The 14,330-nt window shown below is 36.3% G+C and overlaps 1 protein-coding gene across 6 annotated transcripts in view; it reads left to right on the forward strand.

Moving 5' to 3' along the window:
• NCOA2 (nuclear receptor coactivator 2) overlaps positions 1-14,330 on the forward strand; it is a 255,430-nt gene that overhangs the window by 67,228 nt on the left and 173,872 nt on the right. The window contains exon 1 of one of the 6 annotated variants that reach the window (XM_033125742.1): positions 2,202-2,222. The exons of the other annotated variants lie outside the window; for them this stretch is intronic. The gene's annotated coding sequence lies outside the window, so the exon portion shown is untranslated. Of the gene's footprint in view, positions 1-2,201; positions 2,223-14,330 lie in introns of those variants that run through there. 6 annotated transcript variants of the gene reach the window in all.

Raw genomic sequence — 14,330 nt, forward strand, 5'->3', positions numbered from 1 at the left:
TATAAGTGAATGGGAGTGTGAGCAGCTTTAAAATAAATTAGATAGTTGAAAGTTTTTATTTAGAGGAGAAAAATTACTGTATTAATTTCTTACCTGGTTGCATTGCGTAACTGCCTTTTCTAGATAATTTAAGATAACCAACCTTCACGTGTTAGAAATGTTTTTATTTTATCTAACCACTTCATGGAAATCCTTCAGTATATTGTACACATTCATGCCTTTTAAGATTACATAAATAAAGTATACCCTTTTCTTGTGAAAGCACATGCATTTTTGTTGTTGTGTTCAGCTTTTTGCTTTTATACTGTATGGCATCAGACTTCTCCAAATTTAATTTTTTTGTGTCTGATTGTTTTCCATGACTGTCAGCTATTGCTTTTTACTAATGGCATTCATAAATCCTTTTACCATGTTCCTTGTTTGATGCAAATAAGAAACCAGATAATAATATAAATTACCATTTTTGTGTGTGAATATTTTGTAATCCTAATATCAAGCCTGTATCAAAGGTATTATCCCCATCCTGTGGAGTTAAAAAGGTTTAGAGAAGTTAAATAACTTATTAAAGGTCAGGAAGCCAGTAAGGTGGATATGACTTGGATAAATTTTTAATATGTGTGTAAATATGTATACACTTTTGTAAATACTACCCAGGTCAATACAGAGAACATTTTTTAGCCCAGAAGGCTCTCTTGTGTGCTTCGTCCCATAAGGAATCCCCTTGAAGGTAACAGCTAGTCTGATCTTGACCCCCATAGATAGATCTCTCTATCCCCCCTTGATTAGTTTTGCTTGTTCTTGAACTTTAGAAAAATTGAATCATAGAGATTGTACTCTTTGGTATCAGGCTTCTTTTGCCCAGCATTACATCTGTGAGAGTCAACCATGTTGTACTGATAGTGTTAGACTTTTCATTGCTGGGTGGTGTCCCTGGTATGAATATATTGCAATTTGTGTATTTTTAGCTTAATCCTGTTGATGGTCATTTGGGTCATTTTTAGTTTGGGGTATTATGAATGAAGATGCTGTGCACATTTTTATACGTGTTTTTAGTTTTATACATTTTGTAGTGCTCACTTCTCTTGGATATATACCCCAGATTGAAATGGCTGGATGTTGGGAATAGTGCATGCTGAGCTCTTGCAAGTCCTGTCAATCAGTTTTTTGGGGTGTGGAGCTTTACACTCCTCCCAGCAGTATGTGGGGATTCGAATTGCCTTACGTTCTCATCACAAGTGGATATTGTCAGCCCTATTAATTCCCCCCTTTTTGATTTTAATTATTTTGATAGAGTATCTAGTTTGATAATTGGAAAATGCAAATTAAAAATTATGTTTTAGATTAAAAAAACTTGAATGCGAAAAGCATATTTTTATTCATATATATAGATTAATAGTTGTGTGCCTGGTCTTGAATATGCATTGCCGAGGTTTTTTGTTTTTTGTTTTCCTAATCGCAGTTTTTATAACCAAGCCTTGATTGTTTATTTAATTAGTGGTATTAATAAAGGTTTTCTATAATAAGGACAGTGCCAATGTTCTAGAAACCACTTGTTTCATTTAGAATTATTTAAGGAAATTTTTTTAAGGAATTCAAGATGGTAAAGATGTTTATTCAAGGAATCAGGTTTACAAGTGACGTCTACAAAAGGCAGAACAAGAAAAATTGTATCCAGGAATGTCACAAACTTAAAAATTGTCTTATAGAACAACTTAGTAAAGACCTTTATAAATGAAAAAAAATCAAGGTTTTTTTTTTTTTTTGCATTGGAATATAGCAATTCCATATAATCTGTAGGACTTTATCTAGAACTTTATTCATTGGAGGGTTTACATTAATCTTCCACAAAGCTATCTTGCTTAAAATTGCTTGAATTGATTAGTTCTTGTTTTTCCAAGTTCATGAAAGTCACACATGTTCAGCTTTCCTGTATGAGTCTCAGGTACACTGATTAGTCAGGCGGTCTCATCTGAAACTAATGTATAATAGCGCTAAGTTGTATGACTTGCCATACCAGTTTTACAGTGTTTTTGTTTTGCTCAAGTAGATGAAAGGTTTATTTAAGTGTGGCCACACTGGTGCTGCATTCCTGGTGATCTTGGTAGGTTAATGACAATCTTTGTCATAGAAATCAGGAAATGTGGGTTGAGCCTCTGGGATGCATGTAGTCGGTTCATTAAAATGCTGTCTCCCAAAGGACTGGTGGCTGTTGGAAGCACTTGGTATGTAATGCAGCCTAAAAAACCTATCTATCTATCTGTCTATCTACCTATCTATTTATATTCTGTTTTTTAAACTCTTAATACATCAATGTTTAATCACATTATCTACTACATGATTGGTTTCTCTAGTAAGATTAAGAATGACTTTGGAAAGCCACGTAAAGTTCTTTCTAGAGTTTAGTAGGTTTGTTTTGGCTGGAGCGTTTTGGTTAGTCATGAGCACAGCCGTATTGTCAGATTGTACTGCTGCTTTGTTTAACTGGTGGGCTTTTAACTGAATTAACTTTGTTAGCCAGTGTTGCAATTGATGCCATATATTTTTTTATTATAGAGAATGGGTGAAGAATGGTTTAATGTCTTTGATATACAATCAGTTAAAGAAGTTTGATACTTAGGAAGCTTTGAGGTACCTTTCGGACACTATTTGAATGGATTGTAACATATTATGGATTTCATGGTAAATGTAGGTATGCATTTATGAGGAGGGGAGGATACTACAGTCTTGATTTCTGTTCATTATTTTTTTTTTAATTTTTATTGGGGAATATTGGGGAACAGTATGTTTTTCGAGGACCCATCAGCCCCAAGTCACGTCATTGTTTTTTCAATCTAGTTGTGGAGGGTGGAGCTCCCTGGCCTACGTGGGAATCCAACCAGCGACCTTGGTGTTAGGAGCACTGCGCTGTAACCAACTGAGCCAAGCGGTCGCCCCCAGTATTTTTTTTTTACCAGGCATAGTTTACTCAATGTATTTCAGGTATATTACTTAAATAATGCCATTGTTTAAAATGTAAATGAATAGCCGGCTAGTTTGTTGTTCATGTGAAAGCTGATCATGTGTGCTTGTGTGGTAAGAAGAGATGACATAAAGCGGAATGTATTAATGTCCTTGAGCAAACTTCACGAATATATGTGCTCTTACAATAGGAGTGGAAAGTTTGGGATGTAGACGAGGCAAGCTCAGCAAAGGCCGGGGAGTGAGGCAGGACCGAGTGAGGTACTGATTGTCTCATCCAGGAGGCCCGGGGAACAAGTTGTGTGTTAGAACCACAGTAGCTGAGGCCTTTGCTTTTTCCAAGGCCATTTCTGCCTTTTGTAAGTCAGTCTTGAGGAGTTTATGGACTATTACTAATAAACTTAAAGTTTAAAACCACTGAAGACTAAGTATCTCGTCACCTCTCTTCTATTCTACCTTTTATGCATCTGGAAGATCATGAAGGTTGGGAAAATAGCTTAGAGCTCCCAGTGTGTTTAGGAGTGAATCTTTGTAAGGGACAAGGGCACTTCTCTAGTTTTGGGGCTTAAAATCTTCAACATTGGGTCACTGAGATTATGACCCACAGTCTTCATGATATTTCATGTATAAGCAGCATTAGAAATCGAAAACTTGCTATCAGTTTCCCATGTGTGACTCTTCCATGTTTCAAACAATTTTATAGAAGACACGCTATTCAAGTTAGTTTGAGTTCTTTCTATAATTCTAGGAATTACAGCGCTTGCGGGCTCACTCTTACTCACTTTTGCGTGCTTTCTCTCTCTGTATGTGAAGAGCAGAAAGGTCAGTTTTCAGTTTGTGGTATAAGTACTTACATAAGTACTGTAAGTACAATGTAGTTCAATATATGAACAACTGAAATATCATGGGTACTAGGAAGAACTGAGAAAAGTATTATTAAGATCAGTTGGGAGTTTTTGTGGAGCTGTTAAACCTTAACCCAGTGTTTTTGGCTTGTCTTGCCAGTTATGGGAACGTAAGGAGTAATACAGGCTGGTTTTCTGGTGGCTCCATTTGGAGATAGAGGTGACTAAGCTTTGGCCAGATAGACCAGAATGCTTGGCCAAGTTAATGGGCCACCCTTATCGAGGATTCTGGGGGAAAGCGAAGTCTCATTTTAGCCTCTATGAAAAATCGACTAGATTCTTAACTTTAAAAATTATTTTAAAAATTCTTAAATAAAACATACTAGTCAAAACTGAAGTTAGGATGCCATTTTCTACCTATAACATTAGTAGAATGAATGAATGAGAGTCTACCCTTTGTTAATTAGGTTGTGATTAAAGAGCATTTTCAGGGACTACTGGTTTGTGGTGTAAAATCGGTCGTTTTTGAAAATCACTTTGGCTTCATATATTAGGAGCCTTACAATCAATCGATCATATCTCTTGACCTAGGAATGCCACTCCTGATACTCTGTTTCAAGGAAGTAGTCGTATCTCCTGGTGAAGATTTATGTACAAAGATTTCCATCATGCAGTGTCTATCAATGGTGACGCAGTGGGAACAGTAGTGCTTCACGGGGGAGAAATGGTTAAGTAAATGATGATATATTCTTATGATAGCAGCAATAATAATGGTAAGGGAAAATAGCAGAGTAGTAAATCGTTACATGGAATTATATTTAATCATGTTGAAGAAATAAACTAAATGAAAATATTAGCAAAACTATTAACAGAAGAGATGTTGGTTGGCAGTGAACATTATTTCCCTTCTTTCATACTTTTTTCTATTTTCTAAAATGAACGTTTATTTATTTTATAATCTTAAAAGGGAAAAGCTAAAAAGAACAGAGTGAATAATAACGTCATTAAGGGAGAAAGGGAGAACTAACTTCATACCGTTCAGGTATGAGTCCAAGGTTGGAAATTGAAGATCTGACATCTCTGTGGAGCCGCTCCCAGGGACGGCAGAATCTTGGAATGAGTAAGGAGGATATTAATTTTCTTCTGGAGATGGTTAATCTGTAGAGTACAGCCTATAAGGGAAAGGCTAATGTTAACAACTTTTTTACACCCTATGGCGTCTGGTGCTTGATAAATTCATAGGGAATAAGTGAATGAAAGTTTGCACTAGATTTTGGACACAAATGGATGAGAAATCTCAGCATATCCTTTTGGAGTTAGATAGCATGTATATTGATAAGATGGAGAAGGTCACGAAGTTTGAAGTGGAATACTCACTAACTAGCATGATACATTTTATCCTAGGAATGTGTATTTTAGCCATAGGCATATCAGTCTTGAAAAATGGAATGCTGTATTATGCAAGACAGATCTGGATTGGGAGAGAGAAAATAGTTGCAGAGCTAGTTAGCGTGGCGTGTGGGAGCAGACATGGGGGCAGTGAGTGCCTGGGTTTGACACGTGGGACCCCTCAGTGCTCAGGGAAGCACACCTGGCCAGCCCCCCTGAAAACAAGGATTGCTCTGGGAGTACTGTTAGCTTGCATGCTACTATTGGAATAGTTGTGTGTATGTACACGTTATTCTTTACAGTTTACCCCTTTTGGATTTGTTCTGTTTTTTTTTTCCTAGAAAATTTGCGAGTTAAATTCCTAGGTTTACACCCAATAACAGAAAGGTTAAGGGTAGTTTGGTAGGCAGTGTCGAGTGAGACAACATCATAACCATATAATCAGCAATTTGATTAACCCATTGTTTTGTAGAAACTTGGTCTTGGTAATAAATCTCCAGGCAATGATTTCCCCACCTCCACGTTGAACAATTAGCAAAGGGCTTACTATATCAAATAATTCATTTTTTATTTTATCCAATTTCCAGATTGGGCTATTACCCTAACATCCATAACTTATTCAAAGTGTACTAATTTTATTCTTTCCCTGCTCATAATTTCAGTGAAATTTTGCTTTTCATTGAAAATTACTTACGTTTCATCCTGTGTTGATGTGCTTTCATACTGTTGCTACATTCAATATCCACATTGTAATTTATATTTATAACTGCCTCTCACCTGTTAGTCATCGCTTATATTCTCTCCTGTTTTAAAACATAACAAAATCGACTGAGTCAAAGAAGCTGCTCTAATTAACATCAGTCCACCAACCATTCTGCATAACCATCTAGCCAACTGTCGTACTAAGAAACAATAGCTATTCCTACATTGTTCTTTAATTTTTTAAGTTTTTGTTGTTGTTTGTTTCCTTTAAAGGAGGAACTCTTTGAGGGCGGGGATTATGTTTGATCACTGACTAAGTGTCACATTTCCGGTGCACAGTTGTGTACACAATGGACTCAGTAAACACTGATTGACTAGCTGTTGAAAAATCTGACGCGTCCTCCCAAAGCGTTTAGTGTAGTCTGAGTAGTTCATGTGTTAGTGAAACCTGACTCAGTAATTGGCAGGCCTAGTGTTTCTAGTAGTGACGGAATACCTGCTTGCCTCTCACTAATGTCAAAAAAGTACCTATGGAAATGTCACAGTTTAATGACAGAAATGCTGTCTGGACTTTGTGGAACCTAGAAGTACAAGTCTACAAACATCTGTAAAACAGATTCTTTGTAATATATCTGAAGGTCCTGCACTCTTCACTTTTGTGACTATTAGGAGTTAGGTGGTTGATCTCCGCAGTGTCAATAATGATTATAGTAATTGCTGTAATGATCAAGGGCCTGCTATGGGCCAGACCCTCCCATTGGCACTGTACGTATGTTTTCTTGTTTACTCTCTTACAAACTCAGCATGGTATCTATATATTATTCCCATTTTAACAGATGAAGGAAGTAAAGCAGGGAGGTTAATTAGTTTGTCAAGGACCTTACACATGGTGGATGGCAGAAGGCAGTATGTGAACTGTGGTCTGTTGGGTCCCAAAACTTACATGAATTTTCCTGTATCTTAATACCTCTCAGAAATGAGGATACTAGAGGAAAAACTACTTAAATCCAAATATCGGAGCTTACAATTAACATTTTGAATAATACTAGTAAATACTCGTATTACTCATATTGTTTTTCGTTTTTTTAAAAAATTTATTGGGGTGACAATTGTTAGTAAAATTACATAGATTTCAGATGTATAATTCTGCATTATACTCATATTGTTTATAATCATACAATAATTGGTATCTTGCTTGTAGAAATATACAGTTTTCTGTACTTGGAATGAATACCACTTTCTAAGTGAAAAGGAAACTCATAACATTTATTTAAGCCATTTATAACAGTCACTATGGTTTATCTTAAATATCAGTACATCTTTATAAGGGAATGTCATGCTAATAGTCTTGACTGAGACCTACTGACTGATGTAGAGGCATAATGGCTTTGTTGGGAGAAGCAGATTTCAGGGGTGGCCGGTTAGCTCAGTTGGTTGGAACCCTTGTAGCACCAGGGTCGCTGGTTCGATCCCCGCATGGGCCAGCGTGAGCTGCGCCCTCCACAACTAGATTGAAAAAACTAGTTGACTTGGAGCTGATGGGTCCTGGAAAAACACACTTAAAATAAATAAAAAAATTTAAAAAAAAAAGCAGATTTCAGTAAGAACCCTGCCAAAAATATTAAGCTAGTGTAGGTTATCAGTGTACCTAGATTTAATGGAAAACATGAGGATTTTCTTAGTGGTGTATTTAGGTGACTTGATAAAGTAAATAATAGGCAGCTTGTAGAGAGATTACACACCTGATCAGTTTACCCTCCCCTCAAAGGAGGGTAGCATATAACTTAGAGAAAAACATTACCTAGGAATTAAATTTAAAAGGTATATTCTAGCTAGGAAACAAAAGAAGCATTCTTGGTATAACCATAGAAAACTTCAAACGTCATAGGGAAGAAGGGCGTTTTCCTTCCTGTCTGGTGAAGAACGTCTTAGTAAGTCTGCGTCCCCTGTGAGGAAGAACATGGAGTAGCACAGCCACCTCTTCAGGCACCGACTCAAATCTCTTTGGGATGAGTAATTTCTTGAATGTTCTGAAATCAAAACCAGAGTGCTGCTGTAAGAGAATTCTTTGTGGGGGGGGGGGGGTGGGTAGCTCAGTTGGTTAGAGCGCTGCGCTCTTAACGACAAGGTTGCTGGTTCGATCCCCACATGCGCCACTGTGAGCTGCGCCCTCAACTAGATTGAAACAACTACTTGACTTGGAGCTGATGGGTCCTGGAAAAACAAACAAACAAAAATGACACTTAAATAAAATCAAAGTAAAAAAAGAAAGAGAATTCTTTGGGGATTGAGATTAAGTGTTTGAGATTAGTGTAGGAAGGTGTCTGGTTTCTTGGAATTGGTCAGGGTAGTTTCACAGGGAACAACACAACCTGGGCTTTAGGGAAAAAGTGGTGCCTTTGAAACAGCTCATAAACAACCCTTGAGCCCTTGAAAACCAAGTTCAGTCTCCAAATCTAATAAGACTTTCTTTTCAGCCACATGGTGCTTTGACTTTGGGAGGAAACTAGACTCTGAATATTCACACAAACCTAGTTTACGGAGAGCACATTTGCTGTAGGGATCTGTCTAGATTATTTCTGAAGGTGATGTTGCATTCTCCTGTTCATGACGTGGATGACTCTCCCTGGAAAGCATGTTCTTGTCGATACTTCTGACAGTTGGTTATTCACTAAAAAGGCCCCTATTCAAAGCAATGTTTCTTTAGGATTTTTTCTATAAGAGTTGTAATCAACTATTTAACTGAGTTTCTGGCTGCCACAATATTATACCCCAGCAGGGCAGTGTTTCATCAGAATCAGATTAGGGCTCAGTCCAGTCCCGAGACCAACTGATTTCTCTACTATCTTGGTTCCTAGCTGGAAAGCTTTCAAGACCGCCAGCTGTGTGGCCTATTTGAAAATGCGAGGCTTGTGGCAGGAATGTGGGTTTACCCTATTAGTGTTGCAAAATCACTTCTTCTGTAGAGAATCTTGCTTTTCTCCTGCCTCCTATAGTCTGGTTTTAGATTATTTTTCTTGTGGTTTTGGTTTGTGAGTATGTACCTCGTGGCTTTCATTTCCTTTATTCCTTTCCCTTCCTTCACACAGACAATGAAGAAGGGAACAATTATGAGATATTTTTGTATTTGTTTACCTTGTCAAGCTATGTAGGCAACTTCCCCTTTGTCTTAGAGAAAATAAACCCGGGATAGTTAAAATATTTGAAGTCATTATTTTTAACTTACTTTCTCAATAATCTTGCATTGATTTAAATGTAGCTTGATAATATGGTTATAATTTAGAAGGTACGAACTTGAAAGCATTACCCAGGATAGCACCATCCTTACACAAGCAATTTTGGTGTTTTGGTATATTTTCTTTTAGGTCTCTAAGAGGTTATTCTGTTTGTTTTGTGTGTGTGTGTGTGTGTTTTTAAGTTCTTTTACTGGGAATGAATGAAATTCATAGATCAGGATTTTACCTCATTTTCTCAACACCTTCTTTTTCTTAGAGGTATTGAGTGCCCAAAGAACTAACCAAAATAGAAGAAATCACGGATGGAAGGAAGGACTTTTGTATGATCCAGAAGCCAGATGACCAGCCCTTTATAATCAGTGTCACGTGTCTTACCTGATTTCTATAAGATACAGTCAAGAAGGGATGGTGAGGCACAATGCATTATCTTCCTCGCACTCCAAAACTTACTTGCCTCCCAGTGTTTTATTGAACATGGTAGAGATTTAGGACATTGAAATAAATAAGGCTCCCCGCGTGTAGGAATGCGGGGTGTCATTCTGCCCTCCTTTTGGATAAAAGGAATGATAACTAAGGGAAATACCCTGGAGAGCATTGATTACAGAGCAGGGCATCATTTCTATAGTCAGCCTGAAGAGAACATATCAGAGGGAAATGGTTAAATTCTCAAAGGTAGAAAAGCAGGCTTGTCATTGATTATATAGCTGAGAAAGACGATGCTCTTCACATATACAACAATACAATTTTAATATTCCAAAAAAAGCTTAGCAATAGATGGCAAACAGTTTCTGAATGCTTAAATGTCAATCTTTTCCATTATATTTGAGAAAAAATTTATTTTACATTTAGGAAATAAATGCTGCTTGGTTCTATATTTAAAGAACATTTCAAGACCCTCACTTCCCAGTTTTACTTGACGTGATCTGAAGGTGAATAAGTGTTTCAGGGTTCTTGTTCCAGTTTAGCAATCTGCAGAGGGTGGATTTCTTCACTTATTTCCCTCCTGGCGGCGTATTCTGTCGTGGAGTTTGCCTACTTTTATCTTTTTAATGTGACCTTCAAATAAATGATCTTTCTTATTATTTAGACTCATATTATTCCTTAATCTGGCTCTTGGAGTCTAAACTCATTTTCACAAAGGTGGCTTTTCCTCACAGCTGAAAATAGGATAACTATAGGTTTGTGAAGCATACTATACTTTGATACCTTTTTGTGGTATTCTGTGCTTTATTTTAAAATATGACTTGTTCATGTATTTGTGGACAGGAAGTGGCTTTGAAATTTACTCTGTATCTGTGAACTATTTATGGCCTGGTTAACAGTTACCTTCTAAATTCTAAAATGGGTATAAGAGAAAGGGAAGACTGTCATAAACACTTAAGGATTAGGAAGAACTGAAGTATCTGAAATCTGCTATAAAGGAGGTGGGGTATATGTTTATTATGATGGAAGAAGACTAGACTTCCGGTGGTGAGCACACAGTATACAGATGTCCTATTATAAAGTTGTACACCCGAAATTTACATAATGTTATTAACCTATATGATCCCAGCAAAATTAATTTTTAAAAATCTTGAAAAAAAGTATTTTAGGCAAGGCTGGTTCCATTCCTAAAAAAAAAAAAATTTTTCTAGGTATCTTTAAAAACAAATATATAACTTACTCTGCTGTAATTTCAATTTTTAAACAGAAATTTGATTTGTGAATTACGTAAGCATTACATTTCATCTATGTGAGGGGAGGGAAGGGTGAGGTTTGTGACTAGAACCCACAATCTCTTATTTTCTCAAAATAGCTCTTTTCAGTCTCCCATCTTACCACTGTTACCAGTGACAAGTCATACCTCTGCCTGGAGTGGTAAGTTATACCACTTTTAAAATACCATTACTAAAAACAGCTCAAGTTTCTAAGCTGCCTTACATTTTTAAAAGCATTTGAAAGTATTTTTGGACTTGCTAAACATTATTAGATGAAGTATAAAGAAAGTGTGTTTGGTTGATTTGTGTTAGGGAACTCATAGTTGTCTGGTGGAAGGGTTAGAAATGTCTGATTCCGTTGCACTTAAGTAAATTCACCTAGTGTTATCAAATCCTGAGCACAAGATGAATTCAGAGTAGCTAATTAGCCTTTGCCTCAGCGCTTCACTATTTTATAAATAAGGCAAAACCCACACTTGTAGTTACTTCCAGGTTACTATTTGGTTAACTGGGGGCTCGGTAATTAAGTAATCGATAATTAAGTAATTAGGTAAAGGGTAAGTAATTTGACTTACCCTTTACCTGTAAATGTTTGCTCCCAATTTTAGACACAGATCCCAGTAATAGTTTAAGATTGTTTCAAGTGTTATTTCTCTGATGGACAATTTCCCCCAATTGCCTGTCATTGCTAGTACATGATCAGAATGTACACTTCCATCTGAATTGTGGTCTCCTTTTGGATTCTTCAGTATCGGTTCTGGGTATTTGATTTAGCATGACTACTGGAGGGAACCTTTTCATACAGTGTCACTTGGGGCACTGAGAGTGCTCTTTAAGACTATGAGAAGATTTTATACTGTAGTTCTCTATTCCAACTTGCTATTGATTGTAAAGTTCAATATTGTATTAGCAACTTTGCAGGCAAAAAATAAAAAGAAACACTGTCACTAAATGTACAAACTGTAAGCTACTTCATCTTTTCAAAAAAATATGAAAATATGTGTGCTTGGAATGTAGGGAAAATCTGTAATTTTTCCTTACTTAAAGTTATATAGTAATTTCGTGTTTTATTTAGCAAATGATTATATTTTTAAAGTTCACAGAAGTATTTCCCAAGGTGGGTTTGTTGGAACAAAAGTGCTTTAGAATGTCAACTGGTAGTTTTTTTAAAGTCCGAAATGTATATTGATCCACAAATTTGTGAAATGCTATGTTAAACTAAAAAGCACATATGCATTGTTAATCTACAAATATTCCAAAACTTATTTTACCACAGATCCTATTTTTGTCAAGGAATATACATCAATTTAGAAAACCTTGATATATGATGTTTGTATAACATGTTTAAGCCATTGGGATTTTCTTATTCCAGGAATCTTGAAAATAATTTTGAGACATAAAGGCCTGAAATTGGGTTATCTTAAGGAATTTAAGACATATAACATCTCGATTTAAAGAAACAATGTAGCCATTTAAAAATAACACCGTTTTTTATTCTTTCTAACTGGTATGCATTTTATTTGTCGTTGTTATGGATTTAAAAGTGGCTTTTTATGGAAATTTGAGCACTGAGCTGGGAGTGAGAAGACTGATTTCTAGGCTATTTTTGGCTGAGTGACTTTAATCAAATCACATAACCTCACTCACTGAGCCACCCTTTTGGTGTCTGCCTAATGCACGTAGTAATTGCAGACCCGGTCTACCTCATGGAATTGTTGTGAAGATAAAATAAGAGAAAAGTAATCTACCTATAAGTGTTTGAAACTTGTGAAGTGTTTAGTGTAAGTTTAGGGAAATAATTATGCCTTAAATAAGCAAATGGAAGAAGATTGGGGTATCTTCAAACCCTGTTTGTTTAGACTAATGACGGTTTATTTGAGGACAATAGAATTTTTTAGAGGTAAAGTGGAACTTGGAGATAATTGTGCCGGTCTCTCTTTATGTCATTGAGGAAACCGAGGACAAGAAATGGTAAGTGATTGGCCTTGAGTCTCAGAGGGAGATTCGGGAACACGGCTGGGTCTGCTGACGCCCCCTCCCACGCCCTGCTGGTCTCTAGGCCAGTCTAGAAGACAGGAGCCATGAGTTAAGTCAGATATTCTTGAGTATCTTCCTTCCAGATGTTGTTATTTTTTATAATGGACTGTTAGTATTATCATTTTTAAGTTCCTAATTATGTTCTTAATCAGTGCTCAGTTTTGACTTTTATAGTATATTTTAGATAAAGTATTAACAAATTATGGTTTTAGCAGTAAGAAGTTTTCTTTTATGTCATGTTTTTGGCTAATTTTGGCTAATTACCATGTAATGGAAGTTGTGAGAGAAAAGGCCATTTATAATTTAGGTTCCTGTTATATTGACACTTAGAGCACATAGAATTTGTTAACGTACTGCCCACCACCATACCCCTTTTAATGTTTTCAAGAGAGAATGAGGTCTGGTTCTTTGTGACTGCTTTTGAAAATGTTACCCTTTTTTCTTTGCTGCAAGTATTTACTGAGACAGAAAACAACATTGCTTGTTTTTGTTGGCCACACTTAAAATAACTGGGAAAAAAATGTGTTATCAGTCAACACACGTTTGTTAAGTCCCTTCTTACTGAGGCATCGTGCTAGGTACTTCCTGATGGTTTGAAGACATTCCATAGTCTTTTGCCCAAGAGGCCACGAACATACTTATTTACCGTTTTATTCTCTTACAGTGTGAGATCAAACATTTTCCTGTATTTAAAAATACCTGGTAGGATAATTTTCTCTATTTCTCTTTTCAGCTTCATGTGAAATTTGAATAGAGAAATACTGCAAATAGAAAAAAAGTGACTAATTTTAGAACCCTGAGAATAATATTATGAAAGGTTAAATTGTCTATGCTTTCATGAAAGGAGCAGTTAAAATTATTTTAGTCACTGGAATCGTGTGTTTGTTTAAACTGTAGCACACCTAGACAGAAATAAATCTTGTTAAAACAACAGCCTACTGACCTTACTTGCTTTGCCCATTCTGGGTCCCAGAATCTTGACTTCAGTCAAGTAGAAAAGTCTACCCGACATATTTGTAATAATATCTTTAAACGGTTCTTTAACCTGATACTTTATAAAGAAGAAATAAAAAAGATTAGTTACGCATGCCCTGAATTTATAGTCTGAAATGAGAACCCAAACATTTTATTATATGCTGTAGTTAACTGCAGCGTGTTTCGATACTACAAACTACAAATGACCTTTTGTGGGATTTGGGTTCAGTCTTCACTTCCTTCTCCTAGAGGAACTTAAACCCTGGGTCACTCTGTGTTTTGATTTGATCTGAATTGTTGATTATGTTGTTCTTGTGGAAAACATTAAAAAGTGTACAAGAAAGCACTATAATACGTACTACTTTCTAGTCTGTTGTAAGTTCCTTGAAGTCAGCCCACCCCTTTTTTAACCATCTACAGAGGCTGTATGTATCACTGTTTACACATCCTGGTGTTATAAATGTTTGTTGGGTAAATGAATGACTGGATTT

Source organism: Rhinolophus ferrumequinum, chromosome 14 (assembly GCF_004115265.2).
Source record: "Rhinolophus ferrumequinum isolate MPI-CBG mRhiFer1 chromosome 14, mRhiFer1_v1.p, whole genome shotgun sequence".
NCBI classification, from domain to species: domain Eukaryota; kingdom Metazoa; phylum Chordata; class Mammalia; order Chiroptera; family Rhinolophidae; genus Rhinolophus; species Rhinolophus ferrumequinum.